Here is a 14,896-nt window from a genome sequence, read left to right on the forward strand (position 1 = left end):
TCTCTATCATATCACTCCTCTTCCTCCTGTCTGCAAGATTGGGCAAATTGCATTGTCTTAACCTTTCTTCATATTCAGTTTTCCAGAGATAAGAAACTATTTTAGCCAATTGCATCTGGATCCTCTCCAACATCTCTTCATTCTTTTGAAAACCAGGTGACGAAATCTGTGCACAGTAGTACATATGTAGCCTAATCAGAGCTTCATTCAATGGAACCAGAATCTTCTTAATTCTATAAGTCATTGTTCTTCCCATTGTTGACAGAATTCGTTGTGTTGTCCTCACTATTTTGACAATATTTCCTCTAAATTTCAGATCCTTATCAACCAGATCCCAAGATCACAAAAAAAACAGTATTGAACTTCGTCACCCCCCCCCCCCCCCTTTAGTACATGCTCTATGAGATATGCCATTCAGCTGCATGCACATATTTAGCTGCTGTGATGGTGTTGACATTGGAAGAAATCACATTTATTCTTGAGCATTATTTTCATTCATATGGAGTTGGTAGGGCAAATAGTCCAAGTTTATGATGCATTTGTGGGCAATGTACTCATCATTTCCATAAATATTCCCCAAGCAATAGTGTCATCATTGCTTTATTGGAGAGGTTCTGACATACTGGAAGTGTTTTGCTACAATACTAAGGGCATTCAGGGAGACCATGAACTGTTAACACAAATGAGAATCACAGGCGTGTGCTGGAAACTGTCCCCTAAATTCAGTCAGCCAAACAGGGGTAAAACTTGGAATACCGATGTGGTCACTGCAAAGAATTTTTAAGAAGCTGGGTGCCTTTTTGTATGTCATTCAGGTGGGTCAGTGTTTAACAACAACGGATCATACTGCACAGCAGAAATACTGTGCATGTGTGCTAGCCAATGTCTATGAAGATCTCTCCTTACTCTGTAATATCTGCTTCTCGGATGAAGTGCATTTTCATCTAAGTAATCGTAAACAGATGAACCTTCAGGTTTCTTGGTTTCTCGAGACCTGAATTTGACAAAGAGAAAGCTCGTCACAGCGAGAAGGTCACCACATGGTGCATGGTTTCCAGCCATGGCAAAATTGCGCCCTAATTCATCAAATATGGTGGTGCAACTGTGACCTTGAATAGAGAATTCAAGAATGTGCTGGTTCTGTTCACCCAAGATTTGCATAGGATGTGTCATGCAAAACACATTCAATTTTGTGCACAGGTATTCTAACCGTATAGAGCAACTTTTCACACATCACATGCTTCTAGAGCCTGTTTATTGAGAACACTTTCTTAGAACTGTTCTCAATAAACCTGTTTATTGAGAACACTCTCAGGAAGCTTATTTCCAGGTTCACTGAACTCCCATACCCTTCACTTTCTCCTGTTCTCACATCACTTGATGCCTTTGTTTGAGGTATGTTGATGGAATGGGTATTCCGCCATGACCCACCTTCAAACCTCGATGAAGTGAGGGATAAAATTACACGATATGTCCAGCAGATGTCTCAATTCTTGTTCTCCAAAATGACAGAGATCCTGTTTTGAAAGACAAGGTGCTCATTTCGAGCATGTAATCTACCATTGTTAATGTTTTATTCGACCAAGATTCCACTGATAATTGTGGATATACATATCATCATGTGTAAACATATATTTCTTTGTTAATGAACCCGTTTACTCCATAACATATATTGTTGTAGTTATTCAATACTGTTTTTTTTATTTTATTTTGTTTTGTGCCACACTGTACTTCCCATCTTTGTTTTCCAAATTTTAAAACTTTACATTCATCAGCATTGAACTGGTAGCCCCACTCTTGTGTCCATTTGTTCAGTATATTCAAGTCTTCTTGTAAGGCCACAACATCTGCTCAACTCCTCATAGTTCATCCCAAATTTGCATCATCTGCAAACATCTGTATATTCTGATGGAAGTTTTTTCCCTTGGCTATGCTACCAATTATATATTTGATTTAATCCTTTATCCAAGTTAGCATTATACATCTCTGCAAAGAGATGTACTTTGCATTATGGGATACTAAGGCAAGTGATGAGAACTTATACCACCTTTTGCCATGAGTTGTCCCAGTCCTGAAAATACTTCAGGTGCAAACTTTGTTTGCTTACACTTGGATAAAGGATTAAACCAAATATATAATTGGTAGCATAGCCAAGTGAAAAAACTTTCATGAACTTATCTCTAATCCAGATAATTTTAATAATAAGATGTGACACCTTTTGGCAACTGGCATATGGAAATATGACTTCTCCATTACTTCCACTTTAGTTTCACCACCTCTGGGTCTGGAAGCTTGGGTGATGAATGGCAATGCTGTAGCCCATGAAGTTTTAACTGAGGCTCGGCTGTTGCTGTCACCCAGGTGCTGGGGGGGGGTAATGAATGGTAATGCTGTAGCCCATGAAGTTAACTGAGGCATGGCTGTTGCTGTTACCCTTCAGATGACATATGAGCAAATGAGCAGCTCTGCTGAGTGATGGGGTGAGCCTGCCACGGGGTAGAGCCAACACTGAGAGTTCTTCTCAGTGGCAGGGTGAGCCTGTTACTGAGTAGAACAATGCTGAGTTTTTGGAGTTTGACCTACTTGAACATTCAGTAAAGGTCGAAACCAGTGTGGGTAGTTACCCCTCCCTTAATGCATAGCATTATACATGTCCACAAGGAGATGTGCTTTGCATTATGGGATACTAAGGCAAGTGATGAGAACTTATACCACCTTTGGCACGAGTTGCCCCAGTCCTGAAAATACTTCAGGTGCAAACTTTGTTTGCTTACACTTGGATAAAGGATTAAACCAAATATATAATCTGTATATCCTCATTCAAATCTTCCCCAATATCATTAACATACAGGTTAAATAGCAATGGCAATAAAACAGATCCCTGAGGCACACCACTAGTGACTTTCCTCTTCTGGGATATTGCTTCCTGTACAACTTGTTGATACCTAATCAGACAGCCAGTCTCCAATCCATTGCACTATTCTAACATCCAACTTTCTCTGCTCCAGTTTGACTATCAACTTATCATGTTCATGTGGTAATCAGTCAAAAGCTTTTACAAAGTTTAAGTATACTACTGTGTATCCATTTCCCATGTCCAATGCTGCTATCGCCTTATTGTAATAAGTAAGTACATTACTAAAACATGACCTCACAATCCACACTGTCCATCAAAGATAATACCATTGTCGTCACCCAATTCTGGATCCTTATTCTTGCCAGACTTTCCAACACTTTAACTAAAACACCTGACACACAGATTGGACTATAATTTGATGCTTGACTTTTGTCACCTCCTTTATGAAGCAGTACAATCTTGTCTTCATTCCAATTCTTTGGAACTTGACAATGTGTAAGACTCATATTAAACAAATATGTCAAGGCAGATGTAACTCCATGGTACATTCCTTCAAAATATGCAGCGTATCATCAAGTCCCACAGCCTTATTAATATCAAGGTTGTCTAATTCCCCATATATCTCTTCCTCACAGTCAAACTCCCCTTTCATCATCCACTGCTCTCAAACTCTCCATTATGTCACATTCAGAAGTATGAAAGACCTTTATGAACTGTTCTTTAAATATCTTAACTATATCCTCCACAGCAGTTGTCCTTATAGCATGTTCTCCTTTCAGTGCTATCATACCATAATCAGTCTTTTTTTTTTTTTTTTACTGGCCACATATCGAAAGAACTCCGTAGGTTTTTTTTTTGGCTTTATTAGCTGACTTCTGCTCATACTGAACTTTTGCTCCCTTTACCAACTGCATCCTGCTTGCCTGTTATCTGTATTCCTTATGTTGGAAGCATGATTGGAAGGGGAAGAGAGGTGGCAGACATGATGAGGAAGTTAGACATTTTCTGATTGCAGGAGACAAGGTGGAAGGGGGAAAAGGCAAAGGAACTAGGAGACGGGTATAAATTGTTCTACTCTGGAGCGAATAAAGAGGGAAGAGATGATGTCAGAATTGTGGTGTGTGGCAGAATGAAGGGCGAAGTATTGGAAGTGGTAGGAGGAATGACAGGATCATGCGAATGAAACTGGGTCTTGGAGAAGAGCAACTGGTTGTCTTATGTGTATATGTTATCAATCTTATCAATTACTTATCAATCTAAAAGGCAAAATCTCCAAGACAGTAGTGAGACTAGCTATGATGTATGCTATGGAAACTGTGGCCCTGAGGAAAAATAACATCAGCAGGATGGAGGTAGCAGAGATGAGAATGCTTAGCTGGATGTGCAGTGTGACCAGAAAGGATCATCTGAGAAATGACTATGTAAGGGAATAGTGATATTCATTACCGTTATAGTAATGAACCCGGGCGGCACAATTTAGGGGTGGTATAATCGAACACGTTCATAACAAAAATTCATTAAAAAAAAGATCCTTTTCAAATGAATAAAAGATCGCTTACGATCGAGTATGTCACAAGAAAGATTAAAAAATTTATCCGTATTAAGTATAGAAAATGAAATATGTAGGAATTTAGATCTAGAAGATATCATAAAAGATTTTTCTGTAATGAAAGCAGAATTTGCTACTGAGAAAGAAGAACATCTCAGTAGCAAATGAATAAAAATAAGGTTTTTTATTATTTGTGTTTTTTCTTTATTTTAATATACATTCCTCTTAATGTGCAGTATAATAAAATGATTCGTAACGTGTTATTGTACTTCAGGATCTTTTAATTTTTAATGGAAGGGGGGCACAAAAATTTTGCACCCAGGCAGTGCAAACCCATGCAAACCCTGAGTGCAATGCTTCCTACTTTGTGGCATTTATATGGAACTGACCATTGTCTCTTTCAGCAAGACAATGTGGCATGTCATAAGGCTGCTGTTGCTGCTGTAACTACATTGTTTTTGGACATGAACATCACCACACTTAACTGACCTCTACAGGGCCCTGATCTCAGCCTTACTGAACATCTGTTGGATTGAACTGGAGCATTGGGTGAGGTCAAGGAACATTTGTCCCACAACTTCATGACATGCCTATAGGACGAATGCTCCAAAATTCCCATTGATATCCTTTGTATATTTGTGGAAAGTATGCCCTGTTGATTGCTGCAGTCATTGCAGCAAAAGGTGGTCTACATCTCATTAAGGTGAGCACTATGGTGTCTGTTAACACCATAGTACCTACCATGATACCATGATAATATGGTGTTATTATCCCTTTTTCAAATAGGCATTCAAATTTATTTACTGAAAAAAAAACAAAACATAATTACAGCAGGTAATGTGGTTTCTATGAACATGAGTATATATATATCTTCTCTATATCTGCACTCACTCTCTCTCTCTCTCTATATATATATATATTTGCACCCACGCGTGCACGTGTGCACACACACACACACACACACACACACACACACACACACACACACACACACACACACACACGCACACTCACTCACTCACTCACTCACTCACTCACTCACTCCTGAATATGCATATAGAGAGTGCAGATATAGAGAAGATATATATACATTTGTGTTCATGGAAACCACATTACCTGCTGTAATTATGTTTTTGTTAATTAATTTGAATGCCTATTTGAAAAGGGATAACACAATAATTGTCACAAATAATGAAGAAAGTATATTTCTGAGTACAAGATATGACATAATTAGAAAATGACAACAAATTTGCAAATATTTCAAAATGGAGTAGACAGTGATGTTTTCACTGTAAAAATAAATACTATATCAAAATGTGGTTCAACTACACAGTTTTACTATCATTCAAAGCTACAAATTCACTTTTTTTGCTGTTTAATACTTTGTGGGTCCTCCTCTTGCCTTTATTACAGCTTGGCATCAGTGGGGCATTGACAAAATCAATTTCCTGATGAATGCAACTGTGAATTCATCGTTCCATATCATTATAATGGCTTCTTGGAGCTCACAAAGTATTTTTGACTTCTTCTTGTGTATTTCATTCTTCATTTGGTATCACAAATTCTCAATGAGGTTGAGATCTGGGCTGTTTCCTGGCCACAGTAGTTGCTGAATCAAGTGTTTCAGGTTGAATCAAGCTGAATCAAAAGTGAGTAGAGTAGCCATTTATTAACCTGCAACAAAAATTAAAGCATTTTTAAGTACTAAACTCAATTTGTATTGTACATTTCAGTGTTATAATAGCATTACTTACACTTTTTGCTCTCTCTGACAAGGGCCAGAGTCATTCTCAAAGATGCAATTTGTCGTTATAGTAAAGTGGTCTCTGATAGTAGGTAACAATTCTTCTTCTAAACTTTTTTTTGGTACACTTGTACATTCACTGAACCCTTTTGTGAAATGTAAGTGACCAACACCATGATACAACATGCAGCCTGCAGGTTAAAATTTTTCTCTTCAGAAAAAATTACTCTTTTCCATTGATCAGCGACCCATTTGGCATGCTGTTTGTACCATTTTAACTAAGCCAGTCTCATTTTTTTAATTAACAAGGGCATCTTTTTAGGGCTATCAGTCCCTATTGAATGAGTCTTCTTCTGACAGTTACAGAGCTAACTATTTGTTCTTCCCAGTCCCGTTTCAGTTCTCCATGTGATGTATGGCAATTTTTGAGGCAGTTCTGCTTTAGGACTCAGTCTTGGCATGGTGTAAACAGTGGCTTTCTTTCTGTCCCTTCTTCCTTTCAGCAGATCCAGTTTTCTTCACTTTTGACAGCAGTCATACTACAGGCTCCCTTTTTAGCTATTTCATGAGAGGAATAGCCTCCTTTATTCTAAGTTTGCATCACACTTTTTCTGAGAGGTGTTCACTGCATGTAACTAGCTATAGCAATCTCAGCATGAAAATGCGAAAACTAGATCTTGCTGGTTATTTATAGCATAAAAAATTCTGATGCAAAAGTAGCAACTTATTACATTATACAGAAACCCATGGGAATAATAGATGTTGCAATAAAATGAAATATCTAATGATAAACCAATGAAAATAAACTACTAAAAATATAAACATTTAACTACTAAAAACTATATTCATGTAAGGTGATGTGGTTTTCATGAAAATGAGTGTATATATACATGATAGGATGGGCGATGGGTACTGCTGATAATAGCAGATGAACTGCAGCCAAAAAAAATAATAGGAAGCAGACAGGAGGGGTAACAGTTCTCTTGAAGCAGTCTGATGTGAGATTAAGGCCAATAAGACTTAATATACAGTTGGTCTCTGGTATAGGCCAGGAAATTCCAGGGATGATCAGGAAGACATGCATCAGCAAATTAATACAATGATTGCAGGTTATGTAATTATTATAACGTGCTGTTAGAAAGCTCCTGAAAGATCTGTGATTTTTGTTGATTTGTTGATTATTTTTTTTGATTTGATGGTGTATTTTTGGTGTATTATTGTGGTTTTTGGTGTGATTGTTGTACTACAGAGTTTTATAGCATAATTACAGAAATAATTTGTTATCATTAGACCTTATTGCAGTACCAGCAGAAAACATGGCGGTGGCTTTGTCATTCCATGATTTTAATTTAGACTTCAGTCATTTCGTTAAGTGTGAGGTGTGCTATCTCTATTCTTTCGATTACATAAATGATTTGTGGATGTTTAGGGCAGATGGAAGGAGGTTGTGTGCAAAGTGCGACCTGAATGAGGAATTGATGAATGCAAATATGAAATTGATGACAAAGTATTAGTAGTGAGAATGTCGCGGGAAAAATGAGTGCACATTTGAAAGAGAAGGATGGTGTGAAAGTGAGGCGAAAGAATGTTAAAAAATCAGTAAAAAATAAAACAAATAATATAAAATCCATAATGGATGTTAAAAAGGACGAAAGTGAGGCAAGAGTGACGGAAGGAAACAAAATTGAGAGAACGAATGAAACTGGAAATGGTATTATGAAGGAATCTGAAGTGGAAAAAATCGAAAGAATGAATGATAGTGAAAGTTGGATGCATGTTGGACTGAAAGTACGGAAGCACAGAAGGATGAACAAGAGTGAAAGTGAGAAGGGGGGGATCGAGAGTTAGAAAACTAGGAAGATTGAATGATGGAGAGAACGAGATGCGAGATTTGGAAGTTAAATTGGATTGGATGAGGAAAGAGATGAAATGGAGGCGGAATGAAATTAAGAAAATTCAGGTAAAAAATATTAAAACAAATCATGATGGTGAGAAAGAGTTAATGAAAGATGAGCAGGTGGCGTTGTATGGCGACTCCATTATTAAAGGTGTGCTGGATAATAAGATACATAAGGTATGTTTTCCAGGTGGTAAAATGAGTAGAGTGATTGAGGCATTGGATATGAGGAGGGAGTGAGCAAAGGAGTTAATGGTTTTAATCGGTACGAATGATTTGAAAGAGGAAAAAGAAAGCGTCAGAATGGATATCAGGAGGTTGCTTAGAAGGATAAAAGAGAATAATGTGACAGAAAGGGTAGTCAGCATGTTGCCTAGGTATGACTGTGGTGAGATGAGGCTGAGAGCAAGGATTATGAATGATATGCTGGCTGAAATATGCGAGGAGGTGGGAGTGCAGTTTGTTAATGTGTGGAATGAGTTTAAGGGACGAAGTGAACTGTATGGGAGTGATGGGCTGCATTTGAGAGGTTATGGTGTGAGTCACTTGGAGAGACTGCTGCTGGAAGGTAGAAAAGTGAGTAGAGTGAGAGAGAATAAATCAGATCAAGTGGGAAGTGATGTGGAAGAGCAGGAGAGTAAGTTAGGAGAGATTGAAGAGGTGGTTATGAATGAGGAAGTGAGTGGTATGAGTATAGAAAATGTGAGAATGGGTGTGCAAGAGGAACAGGAAAATGGGGAGGCTCAGGGTGGATAGGGGTACACAGCATGAGAAAGGTGGATGCTCCAAGAGGAGGTGAGTGCATGTGTAGAAAAGAATGGGATAACCTGGGATCAAGAGGAAACAGTTTGAATTGAAAAGGGTTTTAAAATGAATAAACAGAAAGGGAAATGGCCCAATCGAGCATTGAGAGATCACATCGAGTGGATGGTATCAGTGGAACTATCTGTAGATCCAGAAATGAGCTGTTGTGTTTGTATACAAATGCTAGAAGTATAAGAAACAAGGTAGATGAAATGGTTGCATTAATTGCGTCTGTTCAACCAAAGATTGTCGGAATAAGTGAGACATGGTTGGAAGAGGATGACATCGTGACAGGAATAGAGATGGAAGGGTATGATGTGTTTCGTGAGGATGGAAAGGGTAAAAAGCGAGGTGTAGAGAAAGAGTTATGTCCATACAAAGTAGAGATGCAAGATGGAAATAATGCCAGTGGTTTTGAGGCAGTATGGTGTGAGATAGAGGTGAATAGAATCAAATACTTGGTGGGATGTTGTTATAGACCTGGTAATGTGGATGGTGGTGATAATGAAATGTGTAATCAAATTAGCCAAGCAAATAAGAAAATGATGATCGTTATGGGTGATTTTAATTATAGGAATATAGACTGGAATGATGAGATAGCAACTGGAAGTAAAGAAAATGAGTTTCTTGAGTTTTTGAGGGATAACTACCTCAGACAGTATGTAACAGAGGGCACACGAGGATTGAGGTTCTTGGATTTGGTCATCTCATCAGAGGATGTAATTATAAATGAGGTGTCAAATCATCCACCAATTGGTGAGAGTGACCATGAGGTGATTACCTGGATGGTTGCCAGAGTGTGAGGACCTCTGTGAGAAAAGGGTATATGTGGAACTACAAGGGGGATGATTATGAAGAGCTCAGGAGACAGCTTGTGGGTGTAACATGGAATGAGCAGTTAGCTGGAAAAAAGATTGATGCAGCTTGGGAGATTTTCAAAAACTATCTAGTAGATGCAATGTCTAAATATATTCCAAGGGTGAGAAGATTAAATAAAGTCGGTGTGAGATGGATGAATAAAGAGATTAAGCATGCGATACAGAGAAAGAGGGCATTGTGGAGGCAGCATAAGCAAAGTGGAAATAACCAATTCCATGAGGTCTATACAGACCAGGTAAGGAGTGTGACTTGGTTGGTGAGGGTTGCTAAAGAGAAGTATGAACAGCAGTTAGCTAATGAATCCAAAAAGAATCCTAAGGAGTTCTTTTGATATGTAGCCAGCAAAAGAAAGAATGATTATGGAAGGATGATATTGTTTGGAGAAAATGGTATAAAGACAGCTGTTGCGGAATGTGTGTTGGAGGTACTTAATATACAGGTTCATACAGGTCTTTCAATCTTGTGAATGTGACTTCATGGAGAGATTGAGAGCAGTAGATGATGGACAGAAGAGACTGTAAGTGAGCAAGAGGTGTATGGGGAGTTGAGTAAACTAGATGTTAATAAGGCTGTGGGATGATAATGTATTGCCACGTATTCTGAAGGAATGTGCCGAGGAGTTGACACCTGTCTTCACATATTTTTAATATGAGTCTTGCACTCGATCAAGTCCCTAAGGAGTGGAAGGAGGGCAAGATTGTGCCACTTCATAATGGAGGTGGTCGAACTCAAGCATCAAACTATAGGCCAATCTATGTGTCAGGTATTGTGGTTAAGTTGTTGGAGAAGCGTGTGAGAACTAGGATCCAGAGTTGGGTTGACAACAATGGTATTATCTTTGATGGACAGCATGGATTTGCTAAAGGGAGGACATGTTTTAGTAATCTACTTATTACAATAAAGTGACTGCTTCCTTGGACAGAGGAGAAGGTTACACGGTGATATACTTAGATTTCGCAAAGGCTTTTGATAGAGTACCTCATGATAAATTGATAGTCATACTAGAGCAGATGGGATTGGATATTAGATTAGTGCATTGGATTGGAGACTGGCTATCTGATAGGTATCAACAAGTTATGTATGGGGGAGCGATATCCAGGAAAAGGAAAGTCACTAGTGGAGTGCTCAGGGGTCTGTTTTAGGGCCATTACTGTTTAAGCTGTATGTTAATGATATAGGTGAAGATTTGGATGGAGATATTCAGTTGTTTGCAGATGATGCAAAGTTGGGACGAACCATGAAGAGTAGTGAAGATGCTGTGGCCTTACAAAGAAGACTTGAATAAATTGAGTGATTGGGCATGGAAATGGGGATGCGAGTTCAATATTGCAAAATGTAAGGTTTTAAAATTTGGAAAACAAAGATGAGATACAGAATTTATGCTTGATGAGGATATATTGTTGGAGGTAGAAGAAATAAGAGATCTGGGGGTGATAGTGGATCTAAAATTTAGAGGACACATAGCCAAAATATTGTGAAGACAACAGAAAGGCTTCTGGGAATGATGTGGAGGACACTCACGGGTAGAAGTAGGGAGATTCTTGTTCTGTTGTATAAGGCTTTGATTAGGCCACACATGGACTATTGTGCCCAGATTTGGTCACCTGGTTTTCAGAAGGATGAAGAGATGTTGGAAAGGGTCCAAAGGCAACTGACTAAGGTAGTTTCTGACACCTCTGGAATGTTGAGTATGAGGAAAGATTGAGGAGATGCAACTTGCAGAGTCTGGTGGACAGAAGGAAGTGGGGAGATATGATAGAGACCTACAAGTTGTTATAGGATCAATGCTGGAGAAGTTCTACAGAAAACGGTTTGAGATCGGGGGGAGAACTAGAGGTCATCCCTGGAAACTGTATAAAGAACTTATGAGTAGGAGAGTGAGAGGCAGTTTTTTTTTCGTGCAGAGTTGTAAATGATTGGAATGCCTTGCCTGAGAGTGTGGTGTCTGCATGGAGTCTGAATGTGTTCAGAGCATGGTATGATGAGCTGTGTGTGTGATAAAAGGACCTCCCAGATTAGTCTTTGACTCCATGAGGTCTTGGGTAATAATAATAATAATAATTATGGGCAATTTCACTTATGCAGATATAGATTGGAAGGAATAAATATCACATGGAATTTATACAGCTATTGAGAGTAAATTTCTTCAGGCAGCATATGATAGAGAGGATGAGGTATGAGAGTCTTGGATCTGGTTATGGAATCAGAAGAGCTATCCATAACCAAGGTAACTACATTGTATCCAATTGGGGAGAGTGACCATATGGTCTTGACTTGGGGTGTTGTAAAATATGAATTATATTCTGTCACGAAGGGGTATATTTAGAACTGAAAGGCAGGTGATTATGACAAGATTAGGAGGAAGCTTGAAGCTGCACCATGGCATAAAAACATGCAGGAGAAGTATGTTATTAGTGCATGGGAAATAGCTAAAGGACATTTGGAGGAAACAATATCAGATTGCATACCCAAGGTCAGGAGGGTTAATCAGGTAGAAGTTAGTTGAATGAGTAATATCATTAAATATGAATTGTAAAAAAATGAAATTGTTCTGGAGGGTATATAAGGAAAATGTAACCAGTAAGCTCATGAACAATACAAGATTCAGTCAAGAAAGGTGACTGGTATGGTATGGGAGGCAAGATAATGAGAATAAACTAGCTGAGTAGACCATTGGAAATCCCTAAGAAGTTTTTTGGCCAATGGCTAAAAAACTTCTTTGGGATTTCCAAATGAAAATTTCGAAATCCTCTTACTTGCTTTGTGGCAAGTAAGAAGAAGAATGACTATGGAAGTATAACCTCAAGGGGGTACTATACTGATCGCAGTGAGGTGACAGAAGTAGACAAAATAGTTAAGTTACTGAGTTACCCCTTTGCAAGGATAAATCCGCCAAGTGAGATTATTGCTGTAATATATGTGACAGACACTGATGTGGGAACAGAAGTGGGTGAATTGGAGGTTCTTGAGATATTGCAGAAACTCAAAGTAAATACAGCTGTGGGATTAGATGGGATATCAGCTCAGGTTTTGTAAGAATGTACAATGGAACTGGCTAGTCAAGTTAGAAATGCCTTTGACTATTCTCTTTAATTTAAGTCTCAGCTCTGTTAGAGATCCAAGGGAGGGGAAAGAGAGCAAAATAATTCCAATGCATAAGGCAGGCTCTAAGACTGCAGTATCAAATTCTAGATCAATCAATGTCTCAGTGGTATAAAGGCATTTGACAAAATACCACACGGAACTCTGTTACACTAATTAGAACAAATGGGGAAGGATATGGCATTGGTTATATGGATATGAGAGTTACTGATGGATAGATACCAAATATGATATATGAAGGAGCAGAATCTAGTAATATGCATGTGAAAATTATTGTATTGTGCCAGAAGGACCACTACTGTTTAATTTGTGCATAAATGATATAGGAAATAATCTGAAGGGAAATATTCAGTTGTTTGCTGATGATGCCAAATTTGGAAGTATAATAGTTAATAGTTAATCATTTAGAGGTCTTATTGCTAAAATTGCAAAGGCTGCTAATAGGATTACTTAGTTAGTGAAGAACACACTGATAATTAGAAATAAGGAAGTTGTTATTCCTCTTTATAAGGCCTTGATATATCCACATCTGGATTACTGTGCTCAGATCTGCTCACTGGTTTCTTAGAGATGAGGAAGCAGTGGATTCAGAGGTGAGTGACTAAGATGGGAAGTGGTGGAATTCTCCGTATGATGATATATTGAGAGTTTGTGAGTTGCAGAAGTTGGTTGACAGGAGAAAAAGAAGAGATATTATAGAAACTTTTAAGTTCATTAAAAGATTTTATAGGAGTAATGCAGTGGAAGTGTTTCAGTACTTGATTACAGAGTAGAGAACAAGAGGTCATCCTTGAGACAAGTCAGAAATGCCTTTGACTATTCTCTTTAATTTAAATCTCAGCTCTTGCTTGGAGAGTGATGAATGAGTGGAATGGGTTTCCAGAGAAGTTGTTAGTGTTTTGTTTGTTAATGGGTTCAAGAGAGGTATGATAGATAATGTGTGGATAGTTTGGTTTGATGTCTTTGGACTCCATGGAGGTGCCTGTATGATTATTATTATTATTATTACATGACACCTCCAGGGAGTTCAAAAACTCGTCGAGGGAGGGCATTCACTTACAACAGTCTGTCTCTGTCAATCCACCAACGACAATCATCATCTACACCAACACCATCTGCTGCCCACCACCGCCACTAGTATTTTTTTTGTCTGTAAATTAAAGACAATCACAAACATCCATACCCATGGCGTGCGTGCGTACACACACACACACACACACACACACAGTGACACAGATTTACAACATAGTAATCAATAAATGGATGGAATTGCCTGCTTCTTAGTAGAGTTATTAAAAATTGACTAAACAAGCTTACTTAGAGATGCAAGAGGGGAAAATAGTGGCAGTGATCTTGAGACAGTATGGTGTGAGGTAGAGGGGTATGTAACTATATAAAATAAATTACTTTGTTGGATGTTATTCATCTGGTAAAGTGGAGGGTAGTGGCAATGAAATATATAACCAAATTAGCCTAGTAAATATGAAATGGATGATCATTATATTTGATTTTAATTATGGTAATATAGATTGGGATGATGAGGTAGTATCCAGAGGTAAAGAAAATAAATTTCTTGAGGTTTTTGAGGAGCAATTATTTTAGCCAGTATGTAACAGAAGACGTGATGAAACGATCAAATCCAAGTCATGTCAGAAAATGTTATAAATTATGTGTTGAATATTCCTCCATGATGAGAGTGACCACGAAATGATTTCTTGGATGATTTCCAGCCAAATGAGGACTTCTGCGAGTAAAGCATATACGAGGTGGTATCAAAAGGTTTCAAGACTAGGTTTGTAACACGCCAACAGATGGCAGCATAAGGCTGCATGCACAGTCACAGGGAGCACCTACCTTCATAAGTCAGTGTGCCAAAAGACATCGTCCTGTGTACATCGGGAGCTGTGCAACTGATGCTATTCTGACCACCTGCATTACCACATCTGCAATTTCATCATGGACAGCAAGTTAAAACAAAGAGCAAACGTGAAATTCGAGGATCGTTACTGGTGACGAAACTTAGGTGTACGGGTACGATCCTGAGACGAAGCAACAGTCTTCACA

General features: G+C 38.4%; 1 protein-coding gene across 1 annotated transcript in view; it reads left to right on the forward strand.

Annotated features, from left to right (window-relative positions):
- Positions 1 to 14,896, forward strand: part of LOC150102411 (uncharacterized) — a 415,154-nt gene that overhangs the window by 93,909 nt on the left and 306,349 nt on the right. The gene's annotated exons all lie outside the window — the stretch shown is intronic.

Source organism: Typopeltis vanoorti, chromosome 10 (assembly GCF_054136105.1).
Source record: "Typopeltis vanoorti isolate ZY-2024b chromosome 10, IOZ_Tvanoo_1.0, whole genome shotgun sequence".
Lineage (NCBI taxonomy): Eukaryota > Metazoa > Arthropoda > Arachnida > Uropygi > Thelyphonidae > Typopeltis > Typopeltis vanoorti.